Source organism: Lissotriton vulgaris, chromosome 7 (assembly GCF_964263255.1).
Source record: "Lissotriton vulgaris chromosome 7, aLisVul1.2, whole genome shotgun sequence".
NCBI classification, from domain to species: domain Eukaryota; kingdom Metazoa; phylum Chordata; class Amphibia; order Caudata; family Salamandridae; genus Lissotriton; species Lissotriton vulgaris.
In genome coordinates, this window is record NC_141695.1 from 444,499,487 (window position 1) to 444,513,260 (window position 13,774).

At 42.0% G+C, this 13,774-nt stretch overlaps 1 protein-coding gene across 1 annotated transcript in view; it reads right to left on the reverse strand.

Annotated features, from left to right (window-relative positions):
* The window catches only part of LOC147701819 (uncharacterized), a 786,161-nt gene extending 782,698 nt beyond the window's left edge, over nucleotides 1–3,463 (reverse strand). Inside the window, exon 1 of the mRNA XM_086930459.1 lies at nucleotides 3,407–3,463. The gene's annotated coding sequence lies outside the window, so the exon portion shown is untranslated. The remainder of the gene's footprint in view (nucleotides 1–3,406) is intronic.
* Nucleotides 3,464–13,774: the final 10,311 nt, after the last annotated feature.

Genomic DNA, 13,774 nt, shown 5'->3' on the forward strand with positions numbered 1-13,774 from the left:
GTTGGGCACAGGACATCCCAGAGGGCAGGGTGCAGTCTATTTAAAAAGTTGGACATGTACTTTTAAGTTTTTCATGTGCTAGTAGTGAAACTCTAAAAGTCCTTTTTTACTACTGCAAGGCCTACCTCTCCAATAGGATAACATTGGAGTTACCTCACATTTAATAAACAAAACATTTCAAATGGGAGTAGGTAACCAGTTTCTGTTTGTTGTCTTTGTAATTTTAATGAAAAATCATAACTTATTGTGAAGTCGTATTTTATATTTACATTTTGAAAATACAACTTTTAGAAAGTTGGTATTTTCCTGCATTAGCTATTTGGTGTCTGCAGCCGTCTCTGGGTCACATGACTGGGTATAGCTGACAGTTGGGCTTTGTGTATCCCTCATAGCTTATGTATGCCTGGATGGGCTATCACTTTTAGGATCGGGGGAGGTGTTGGGCACAGCCCTACACACACATGAATAGGCTGTGTCCTGCCTACACGCAAAGGGCTGCATAACCCTTGTAGTTAATCTGGAGCCAGGAAGGGAGGGCACCTGTGCACTTCAAAGGCTTGAAACTAAAAGCTCCTCCCCACTTCAAAGGCACAACTGGGTATATATACTATATTTCAGAAACCACCACTTAAGTTCACTTCTGGACCTGTGAATACTCTACCAGGAAGAAGGAGTGCTGTGCTGCTGATATGACTATGACTACTGGGACTGCTATTCTGCTGCCCTCCTGCCTGGGTGAGAAATACTGGACTCCATCTCTTGAACCCAGAACCCCGGAGGAACTCCAAGGGCTTGTTGGCTGGCCTACTGATCTTACGCCTCAGGAATAGAACAGGCTTCCCTTCAACTTTGCACCTGCACCTGGACGCTGCCATCTATGAAGCTACCCTGCCAAGTAGTGCCAGCCCAGTACTGACCCCTTGGAAGTGAACATAAGGTGCTTCCCAGCTACTGTGGATCCAGCAAAACCGATGCATCTCCTCTGTTGCGCAATGCAACCTCGAGGTGAACTGACGCATTGACGCTGCTGCGGGGATTGGACCCATCACAAAGACTAGCATCGCCTCTGCAGCTCGCAACCACCTTGGAACCGCCACTGTGCGATGTATCCAGGGCTCAGGTCCTGGCATCCCTCAACTGCGGCAGCATTGGTGACTACGATGCCGGACTCTGCATCATAGCCTTGCAGCTCTTTGGAACCAACACTTCAACTCAAGTGTGTAATGCATCTTCGATATCAGAGTACACTTCCTCGACAGGATCCTCGAGTATGATGCAGAAGCTTGCATCATAGCCTTGCCACACCTCGGAATCGACGCACCACCTCGGCTGCATGACAACTCTTTGGCACGGATCCTCGTAATTGTCTGCAAACCAGGATTTAAAGTGGTCAGTGAGGCTAACTCTCCACAGTTAACGCTTTGTGCTTTTTGGAGCTATTTCAACTTAAATCTTCAAAATTGCATGCATATCTCTGGTTCTGCTAATTGAATTTTTGTCATTTTGGTGTTGTCTTATTTATAAAAAAATCACTCTATTGTTCTTAACTGATGTGGGATATTATTGTGTAGTGTTCACACCTTATTACTGTTTGAAGTGTTACACAAATGCCTTCCCCTTTGCTTCTAAGTTAGGCCTGACTGCTCTGCACCAAGCAACCAGAGGGTGCAGCACAGGTGGATTTAGGGTTGGCTTGTGCATCACCCTGACAAGGATTGTGGTTGCTACTTGACCAGCACACACAGTCCAGTCAATCAACATCCCAATTTCTTACACCCTCTATGCAGCTCACAAAAACACAAAAGATCACCCAGAAAACAGCAGCTAGACTTGTCCTCCATCTTCTACGCTGGTCTCACATCACCCCACCCTTGAGGGAATTCCACTGACAAGTACACCGAGATCAAGCTTCTCATCCACACATACAAAGCACTACACAGCTCAGGTTCAGCCTCCCTGAACAACCACGTACATTTACTGCGAGCCTCTGGGGACCTCTGTTCAGTCAAACTCTCACTAGCACACCTTCCACGCATACACAAAGGCAGGTCGGGGGCATGCCTTCTCATGCATAGCCTTTTAATGCATTAAATGACTTCCCACACCACATCAGAGCCTCCTCCCTTCTTTCTGTCTTCTGCAAGAAGCTAAAGATCCAGCTCTTCAAGTAGTTCCCTCAATGCTTGTCTCAGCCATCTGCAATGCATCAGAATATCCTCACAGGTAATAGTGCACTATAGAAATACACATAACATAACTTAACTAATCTTTTTCTGGAGTTGTGAAGTGTTTAAATTGTAGCTCAGCTATCAGTGATAGCAGTATGAAGTAAAAGCTTTTCAAATGTAGGTAAATACATATGCAAAGCTCCTCAACAAATAAATAACTATGGAGTGAAAAAAATGTACATAACAGCAGGCCAGACACAACAAGACACAAACACCCTTTGTTGATTAGTGTTTTCTGGTTCCAAAAAGTCTTAGCAGACTAAGATGTTATCAATGATGTAATTTGAGATGTCATGAGTTATGTCATTAAATGTAATTGTACATATCATGAGTGACGTAAAATGTGAAGTCATAAGCAGTGCATGGCGGGGGCACAAGTTATAGTTAGCTAGTTAAGTATAACTGGTCAATTTCAGTGTTGTTTGTATTTAAAATGCTTTTTTTACTAAGATTTTCACCTAACTATAACAACACTTTAGCCTTGGTTTTTGTTAAGTGAATTTCTGAGTTTTACCCACTCATCAGGGGTAGCAAGCGCTATATAAATGTAAACCTTTTCCTCTTCTATCCATCCACTATCCTCCTCAATCCAAATAGCAGACTAACTCCACTGCTCAAATTAATTTCATATTTTACTATACTAATTCACCACTAATCCTTTTGGTTCCGGAGTTGCATGCTACTCACCGAAAATGCATTTGACGCCTCGTTAGGGGTAGTAAGCGCTATGTAAATGCAATTACAATACAATACAGAGGCGGCCTCCACAGCGTGAAATATATCTATCTATCTATCTATCTATCTATCTATCTATCTATCTATCTATCTATCTATCTATCTATCTATCTATCTATCTATCTATCTATCTATCTCTTTATCTATCTATCTATCTGTCTGTCTTTCTATCTATCTCCCTAAAACTGAAATTAAATACTTCATACTCATGTTCAACTTAATGCTCATGTCACAGAGGTAGCCTGCACAGTAGCTCAAATGGAAGGTTATTCGAAGGTACTGTGCCCTTACAAAAGACCGGGAAGGTTCGGACAGAGCGTTTTAAATGTCAGGGGTGTTGACTGTTGGCTGATGGGGAAATCCTCTTTTTTCCTACTACATATCCGCATTTGATTTCCCCATGGTCTTCCTAAAACCACAATTATTCCCCACACTGATTGTACCTTCGATTCTGCGTAGACGCCGGCGATTCTTTGCGATGCTGTCTCTGGCAGAGAGGCTGCTGCTCAAAGTGCACCACTTAATACTCACAGTAGTTCCTAAACGGAGACATAGACAAGACAGGAAATGTAAAATGTTGCACAAACAGACAGTATGTGAACACATCCATCATGTGCTAGTTCTACGGAATAAATGTGATAAATCTGCGAAACAGGTCATGTGCCTTTCTAAGATGTTTCAATGAACACCAAACCTTCCCAACTCTGGAGCTGTTTAAAAAATAAAGTGCTTAATACCAGTATCCGGCCGTATTCTAAGCACCACAATTTCATGATTTAAGGGAGTTCAAGCACAGAAAAATGAGTTGATTTTTCCATTATCAAGTTGTAAGGCTGTATCCCAATATAGTTTAACAAGAATTAGCATAGACATTAGGTACCGCCTTAGCATGCTGGCACAATTTCTTTCAAGTTTCCTAATTACTAGCATATGCCACAAAATGAATAATAAGGACGTTTTAGGCCTTAACGTAACGGCCATACACAAGTATTACACATTTATATTATTTGTAAAGAAACTAACCTTTGCATATCGTTTAGTACAACTGAATAAATGCTCCCTATCTGGCAGATGTATTGACTACATATATAGAAATAATTTTAAGTTGTAATGAAATTAAGATTCTTATTTTGCGCCAAAAATCACTGTAACCTGAAAGCACAAATTAACCACAAAAGGATAATTGAAAAAAAAGACAACAAGGAATATGAAAGCCATCGGCAAAATAAAGCGTTGGCACACCAACTCTTGTACTGAAGTGTACTTCTGTTTACACAGATGTGCACATGTGATCAGGCAATACAGCATCACTCACCATGCAAAAGAGCCAATGGCTGAAGTAGGCTGACCCATTGCACCTTGCTGTATGCTACGATAGATGCACGCAAAATGTGAATAACCTTTCAAAAGACCAATGGATGAACAGGGTTGAAACAAAGCCCTTCTATGTGTCCATTTTTTGTTGTTGATTTTTTTGATTAAATGCAGCTGGTGATAATTAGGCTTGGCCTAAAATGGGTTCATCTAATGTAAGCTATTATTGTAGCTGTATCATGGCCTGACCTAGAGTTTGGCTCACTGAATTCCAGGATGCTACAACAGGGCTCTCTGAGAGCCTGTCAGCACAGACCAGAAGAGTGGGGAGCACATGTTTGTGAGTGGAGGAAAGGGAAGGCACAAAGGGTGGTGGGGCATGGGGCAGGGGACTAGTTTGTTTCTGTTTTGGGGGGCATATTATGCACGGTTCCCCCATTACGTCTCTGCCAATGTGTATGCTTTTGGGAGGAGGGGCTGCTGAAGCACACATAACATAAAATTATAGATGGTTAAAGACTGAATAACTAGGATGCTTTTCGCCTCGGTGTTCAGAATGACAACAAAGCCAACTTACTCCACGATTCATTCGCGTCCTGCTCCAAATGTCAAATGTCAGATGCTTTTGTATAGCGCGCTTATCACCAAGAAGGTCTCAAGGCGCTTTGCAGGAGGAGGCATTGACCAATTAGCGTGGAAGCATATTGCGGGAGACTTTATTTTGGAAAGAGCCACGTCTTTAAACCCCTTCGAAACTCCAAATGGTTGGAGAGTGACAGGAGATAAATGGGTAACTTATTCCAGAGTTGGGGGGCCAAGTATGGAAAAGACCGACATCCATTCCTGGACGTCCGGACTCTAGGCAGGAACAGCAGGAATTTTGAGCTGGAGCGAAGGGCTCTAGACGGGGTGTAGCAAATCAAATTTTTTTTTGTGACAGAGCGTCACATTTCTTGTGTTAGAGGCATCTTCTCTACAGAGCTACATTATTGTGATGAATTTGGCCTCCCTACGGATGCATCGTTGTATCAGCATCCACTGCTTTGTCTCCTTGGAAGTCCCTATACGTTTGAAAAGTATAGAGCAGCAATCAATCCTGTTTTGTTCTCTTTTTTTGTCCACATTATTACCTGAAAAATTGAAGAAGGTCCTATCACCTTCCTTGTTGAAAAAGGGACACTTTTTCTGCAGTGACAGATCTGAAAACTTTTGATTATTTTTCTACTCAACCACAATATCTATCATTACTTTTTGCTGCTCCTGAACCCTTATGTGTTTCATTTTGCACCACTAACACAAATCTCACGAGCACTGTGTGTTCATCTTGCACAGTGAGCACAATTTCTTTTTGAGTCATAATTGATGCTGCTGCTTTTGGATTGTTAGCAGATTCAATTACCATCTTTTGTACTTTCTTTGGTCATATCTCCTGTTTTACAATTCAGTTATGATTACAATACATGACTTCTAGTATTGTGTGATTGAAAAGAAGTTGTGCCCTTAATGATGTTGTGAGGTGCAAATTTGACCCCGGTCCCTAGGGTGTATGGTTTACCTGTTGTTGATATCACAGGCAACGCTCTTGCTGTCTATGTCATGTCCCTCGGAACCGACGGTGAAAAACAGGCCCATGTTTTCCCCGTTAGCTGCCTGCACTTTAATATTTTATGCATGGTTGTCATAGACAGCCGTTGGCATTAATTACTGGATTATATATTCAGTATTTCACTGGTAAGGTTGGGCGACAGAACTTGTTCCCCTCTGTTGCTACATCATAAAAATATTCCAGACTGCTCCAGCTGGTCTCTATGAGAGCCTGGCAAAGCAATGATAGAAAGCAGGGAGCAAAGCTTCTGAAGCAGAGGGATGGAAAGGCACAGAGAATGCTGGGTGGCAGGAGGTCATGTCTGGGACCTGGCTGTCTCAGCAGGGTCTCCCTCAAAGTTTTGCCTTTACCTTAACTTTTTTGCTGAATTCGTTTTTGGTGGCCTTAGGGCTCTGTGCACTTTACCACTTCTAAGCAGATGTAAAGTGCTTGTGCTCTCTTCTCTAAACATAGTATAATTGGTTTACAACCAATTTGAAAATGTAATTTACTTATAAGTCCCAAGTAAAGGGCTACTACATGTACCCAAGGCTTGTAAAGTAAGTGCTACTAGGGGGCACTTGTTGTGCCACCCACATACGTAGCCTTGCAAACCTATTTCAGATCCTGCCATTGCAGCCTGTGTGTGCAATTTTCAACTGCTATTTCAACATTATAAAATAAACCGTTTGCCAGGCTCAAACCTTTCTTTTCAGTGCAAATAAGTCACCCTTAGGGCAGACTCTAAACAGTCCAAAGGGTAAGCCAAACCATCTCTGCTTTAGCATTAACCAATTGTGGGGTGCATGATTGCAAAGCTCCGGACTGACTGATCGTGGCGACAACAGGATCTTCGCGCTACAGCGATGACCGTCCATGGCACCAGATCTGCTCTTCATGCTACATCAACGACCCTCTGCGATGCTTCCCTGCTCCTCATGGCAACCTCCACCATGAACAGGAATCTTTGTGCTGGATAGAGAAGGTAACTTTTCAGTGGGCCTAACCTGGTATCTGTATCCGACCAACGATCCATCGCAGTCGACCTGAACTAGTGAGTTTCTCCTGGTCTCGCGGGACCAGATAGCCGCAAGGGGTGCTTTGCCTCTATTTTCACTTAAATAATTAAAATTGCAAATCTCTGCTTCTACTGATTGGAATTTATTTCTTTTGGTCTTTGTTTATTTATAAAATGTTGCTCTATTTTCCTAAATGGGTGTGGGATTTGTCTTGTGTTGTGTTTTCCTTTTGTTACTGCTCGAATTGCTGCATAAATACTTTACACATTGCCTCTAAGTCAAGCCTGATGGCTCTCTTCCAAGCTACCAAAGGGTTGAGATCAGGTTAATTTGTGGTTTACTTGTGACATCACCGTAACAAGTACTGTGGATGCTTCTTGAGTAGGCCCCCCCCCCCCCCCCCCCAACTAGTAACCCTATTTCTTACACTGTTGGTCACCGGTGAGGATTTGGACAGGAATATTGGCTCATGAGAGGAGCCTCAAAGAGCTGGACCTTAAACTTAGGCAAGTAAAGCCCAGCAGCAATGGGGACAGCATACACTCAGTGTCTAAGAGAGACAAGAACGCCCCATATCTAATTACCTGGTGCCTAATCATTGTACCAGGGATGATATAGATAAGTGGTTTTCTGCTTATGAGGTGACCCTGAGACTGCACAAGATCGCACATGAACACTGGGGCGGTTGCTTGTGGAAACATTTAGCAACACAAAAAGATGATGGACCCACTGCTGGCCATTGTCAAAAAGCTACCCCCAGTACAGAGATTTGGGCCTAAATCCATTGTGTTTTTGCTCACCATGCCATTCCAGTTTGGACCCAACCATATGCAATCCTGTCTTGATCCTGCTCTCCATGGGAACAGTCCAGCCCGAACTGCTATGCCAGGTCCTCCCTGGACCAGGAAACAAGCATCCTGGGAACGATTTCAGGGTATCACCCCTCAGCAGGCTAGCTTGAATCCAGTGGCATAGCGAGAACGAGACGCATGTCTGGGCATACCCTTCCACTTAGGGCGACTATCGCAACACAAAAAAATTATGGACAAAATGCTGGACCTTATGAAACATTCACTCCCAGAGTGACATCAAGGGCTAATCTGCTGGCCTATTGTCCAGAGCCACAGGGGCATAACAGGGTTTCAACCACCTCGAGCCGCATTCAGATCCAGCTGGAGCAAGCCCCTGACCGACAAGTGGTACCTCTCAATTCATTTACCCTTGGTATTGCCTCAGTGGAGCTCCATGAACGTTTTTGGGCTCTTCACATCCATGAATGCCTAAACGTTGTCACTCACACTGCCCGCCATTGTGAAGTTCTGTCAGCCCAACCCTTCATGTTACAGCATAGACAGCTCACTGGGAGTGCTAACGCAAAGGTCCGGCTTGATTGCCTGCAACAACAACAGGATCTTTGTGCTAAAGTGATAACTTGTGCAATGCCAGAACTTATCTTCTCGCTATATCGACTATCATCTGAGACGATTTACTGCTCCTCGAGTCCCCTTCTACTGCGAACGCGGCTCTTTGTGCTGGACTGAGAAGGTAACTTTTCAGTGGAATTAACCTGGCCCCTGTTTCTCACCCGTGTTTCATCATGGTAGGAATGAACTTGTGACTTTTTCCTGGTCTTGCATGACCAGATAGCCGCGAGTGACGCTTTGGGCTTTCGGGCACTATTTTCATTTTAATGTTTAAAATTGCATATCTGTTTCTACTGATTGGATTTTTGTCGTTTTGGTCTTGATTTATTTATTACATTGTGCTCTATATTTCTAAATTGTGTTTTTCTTATGTTGTGTTTTTACTTTTGCTATTGTTTGAAGTGCTGCATAAATACTTTTCACATTACCTCTAAGTTCAGCCTGACTTCTGACTGCCAAGCTACCAGAGGGTTGAGCACAGGTAAATTCGGGGTTTACTTGTGACTTCACCCTGACAAAGATTGTGGTTGCTTCGTGAGTAGGGGTTTTCCCGCTCAACCAATTGCCCAATTTCATACACCATACATTTTTTTTTCAATGTGGGAGAGGAAGGAGAGGCTATGTTATGTATGGCTCCTCCATTTCTTCTCTACCCCTCTGAGGAGGTTGAAAGCACCGACAAATTCTTTGGTGGAGCATATATAATATAAAATTATAAATGGGTAAAAAGTGAATAACTAGGATGTTATTCACTTTCTATAATTCTGCATGTGCAAAAAGAAGTGTTGACCTCATAAATACATTAAACAAATCCCAAATGAACTGTCAGTTCTTCGCTACTATTTAACCCATGGGGCACTTTGGTCTGCAGATCTATTATATAGTGTGATTCAAGACACCAAAGTGCCCCATGGGTTAAATAGTAGCAAAGGACTGACAGTTCATTTGGGATAACTGCACATTACTTTCTTTCTCAAGCTGAATAGCATTTTATATGTAGTTGACTATGACACATTGTTTAATGTATTTATGAGGTCAACACTTTCTTTTGTATCCATGTTTTGATATTTGTTGGTAATTTTGAATCTATTGCTGAAACGATCGCACTATGACAATATTGATAATGTAGTGTTTATGAACGGATTCTATCCATGCCGATACACGGCTCAATTATTACTTTTGTGGTCCACTTGTGGGGCTCGTGAACATGTTAGCTGAGAGTATTTCTCTCAAAGCATAATTTTCCAGTGAATTATATTTGATACCCCGCATCATTGATATGTGGACTTATGCCGATCCACGACAAGATCTTTCACAATCTCTGTTCATATCTATTATGTTAGATGTGCTCAAACAGAAAAATGTAGAAATTGTATCTTTTTTCACTATTAGTTTGTGTGAATCATGACTTCTGTGTACATGGATACATAGATTTTGACCGTTCTAAGATGGCGGCCGCCATTACAGACGGTCCTGCTGAGTGAACCCATCGTCTCTGTCTTGTAAGTGACGCGGGAATGTTTAAAAATGGTGTCTGACTAGTAATCACAGTAACACTGACGAAGGAGTATATCCGAAACGCGTCTGCTTCTTTTACCATCTGCTGAATAAACAACCTCGATGGTGGCTTCCTGTGTGCCCTAGTTTCTGTTGTTCACTGACGGAACTGGTAGCGTAATTTATTTCGCGGCACGCACCGCCGCGTCTGGGCACCCGCCCGAGAGTGCAGAGTCAAGGTGCACTTTGGAGCGTATATATATATATATATATATATATATATATATATATATATATATATATATATATATATATATATATATATATATATATATATATATATATCCCAAACAATACGATCCGTTGATGCACGAGAGCGCTCGCCAGTGTGTGCTCGACCCAAGGGCAGGATCACAGCCCCAAATTCAATTTTGTACAAGAAGGGCGGCACAACCGGATACTTTTTGAAAGTTACTTTATTTCACCAACACTCCACCGACGCGTTTCAGCCTCACGGCTTTTCTCACGGTCCCTTTCAAAAAGTATCCGGTTGTGCCGCCCTTCTTGTACAAAAAAAAAAATATATATATATATATATATATATATATATATATATATATATATATATATATATATATATATATATATATATCAACTCAGCTTCTCCTCCTCACGGTGCAGAGAACCACAGGACACAGCAGGGCTTCTATAGTTGTTTTATTTTTGAGGCTTGCATGACCGGTTTCGGCGCGATGCATTTTTCAAATGCACTTCTCAAAACAGCGTGTTGTCCTTTCACAAATCTTTATAGGCTGGCTCCTCCTCCCAAGTGGTGGTTGGCCCACCTGCACCACTCTAGCCATGCTCGCTATTTTTTATCTAGGGACTACCAGTCCCATGGTGCCGCAAGCCGCTATCCTTAGTGCAGGTGAAAAGGAAAATCACACTGTAATTGAAAGGTATTCACTTTCAGTCCCTTTCTTTCTTCCCATCGACCTCCGTGTCTAAATGAAATGTTAGGACGCAGGTGTAGTGACGACATCCCTTTTCTCTGGGGTTTCGATGGTGGGTCAAGGAAAATAATCCGATGCCTCGGTTAATTTCGCAAAAGTTCCCATGTTGCCTTGACCTTCAAATCCAAAAGGGTCCTGTGTGCGCGCCATAGGCAGCGCGGTGAAATATAAACTCAGCTTCTCCTCCTCACGGTGCAGAGAACCACAGGACACAGCAGGGCTTCTATAGTTGTTTTATTTTTGAGGCTTGCATGACCGGTTTCGGCGCGATGCCTTTTTCAAAGGCACTTCTCTAAACAGCGTGTTGTCCTTTCACAAATCTTTATAGGCTGGCTCCTCCTCCCAAGTGGTGGTTGTCCCACCTGCACCAATCTAGCCATGCTCGCAATTTTTTATCTAGGGACTACAAGTCCCATGGTGCCGCAAGCCGCTATCCTTAGTGCAGGTGAAAAGGAAAATCACACTGTAATTGAAAGTCCCTTTCTTTCTTCCCATCGACCTCCGTGTCTAAATGAAATGTTAGGACGCAGGTGCAGTGACGACGTCCCTTTTCTCTGAGGTTTCGATGGTGGGTCAAGGAAAACTATATATATATATATATATATATATATATATATATATATATATATATATATATATATACATACATCATACATCCCTGTAATGTAACAATGTAACAATAAAATATATCTGAACAACTGTAACTGCTGTGTTGGTGTCAGGCGTGAGGATCTTGTGAACAGGAAGTGTTTGGAAATATATATACATATATTGATGCACTCATGGGGGGGTTCCATTAATCCTTTATTGAACTCGGTAGCAAACACAGATGCATTTCGGCAGTTGCCTTTGTCAGTAACAGGCGTGCCGGAAACGGTCACTATTCGACATTTCATCATAGTAATCAAAAAGGACTCCTGCGAGGAAACTAATAGCGCCGTTTTGGCGTGGTCTTGAATACGATAGAATTCATTCGTTTACATTGTAGAGTTCATTATAGAATACCGATCAGTCTATATAGTAACTGAAATCGGTAATGAAATACATTTTTAGCATTCTTACTCTTACTGTACATTTAAACAATAAGTGTTTTCTACGTGAATGTTTCAATCACGCCCTGTTTGGGCTTTGCCTTCACGGAAGAAGAAAAGGAGAAAAGAAAAGATCAAAGAAAGTAAAAAAGAGAAGAGAAAGAAAAAGAAAGAGAAAGAACCCTAATAGACGACTGCACCCTTATTTCGCTGGTTGAACATTCGTCAACATATCATTCGGGTATAGATACTAATTTCTTATCCAGTGCTCTCACTGGGCGGTGTCCTTCACAAGATACTTCTGATACCACAATAACTCCCTGTCTGGGCTTTTCAGGGAGAAGGGGTTGGAGCCCAAGTCTGGCATGTGGCATATGCCATGACATATGCCACAGTATGCCACATTTTGTGTCTATGTTGTTTGAGGTATAATTGTGTTATAAACCCCCTTAAGTGCTAGTGGAATGTTTTTAAGATATATCTTCCATCTGGATTAAATTTAAAAAAAACATAATTTTAAAAAACGATTTTCCCCAGCTGGGGATTGAACCCTGGTCTAAAATCACTCATAGAGGCTGTGAACTGCCCCTGTACCAACTGTTCTGCATAGTCTTTCTCAGCCCAAAGCCTTTGTGTCTTTCAAAAAGGGTGATGTCCTTTTTCTCTTTCAACGCTGGTTTACTTAGAGCATGCCACAAATGTACACTTGATTTTCGTTATTTATAAACAAAGAGCCTTTCCTTCCTCCCATTCTGGCACTTGGCCCATGCATTTAGTTTTCTTACACAACCATTCCCAAAGTCTCATTCCACAAATTAAGGGATTTATTTCATAGCAAACCTGCCTCCCATTTCACGTGCCAGTGCAAGTCGCAAATCTCTGACATGCACTGGCTTGACTAAAAAGGACACAAATCTCACAGACACTGCTAGGGGTGATTTACAAAAGGTAATCTTTCATTTCTGGAATTTAGAAAATAAATTAAAAAAATAAATAAAAAACGATTTTTCCCAGCTGGGAATTGAACCCTGGTCTAAAAGCACTCATAGAGGCTGTGAATTGCCCCTATACCAACTGTTCTGCATACTTTTCTAAGCCCAAAGCCTCTGTGTCTTTCAAAAAGGGTGAAATTCTTTTCAGGTTCTCTCTACACTTTGCTGTTTTCCTCATGTTTTATACACAGGTTGTTGGTATTCATCCGTGTAAAGGAAATTACCCTCTGACCCTTGACATTTCCTCATAAGTCTTCATATTCAATTTTGTGTGAGCAATGAACCGAAGAAGAAAAAAGAGAAGAAGAAGAGAAAAGAGAGGACTAGGAGATAACAAATAATAATAATAAAGATAAAAATCCAAATACATATGAGCAATCATTTATCCCACATATAGGGAATTTGTATGAGACATAGGGCCATATGTAGGTGGCCCAATACGAATCAGTAACAGTGAAATTAGTTACTTTTCACCGTTACCGAGCCGGTATTTAGGCATTTGAGATGTAGGGAGGATTCGGTATTTAGGAATTCCTTAAATGCAATGTAGGTAGCAGATAAAACAGTGCACCTCAGCCTTAAGGAATCGCTATTTACCACCAACTCCAAGTTGGTGTTAAATAGCGATTTCCTTTCAAAAAACACTTTTTTGCTTTTTGAGAAGTTCCATGTGGCACACATCCATGACCTTAGGGCATGCATGTGTGTCACATGTTCACACATGCACATTTCAGGGGTGCGACAGGGTGCCCAAAGGACACCCTGGCACCCTTGAAATACCTCCCAGTAATACCGAATCTATAATACAGAATGTCTTCGCATTCATTCCTATGGGCCCCAGGGCCCATAGGAATGAATGGGTAGGTATTCGTTATTACTGAATCTCACTTACCGATTCGGTAATAACGAACATTCGGTATTTAGGAATCGGTATTT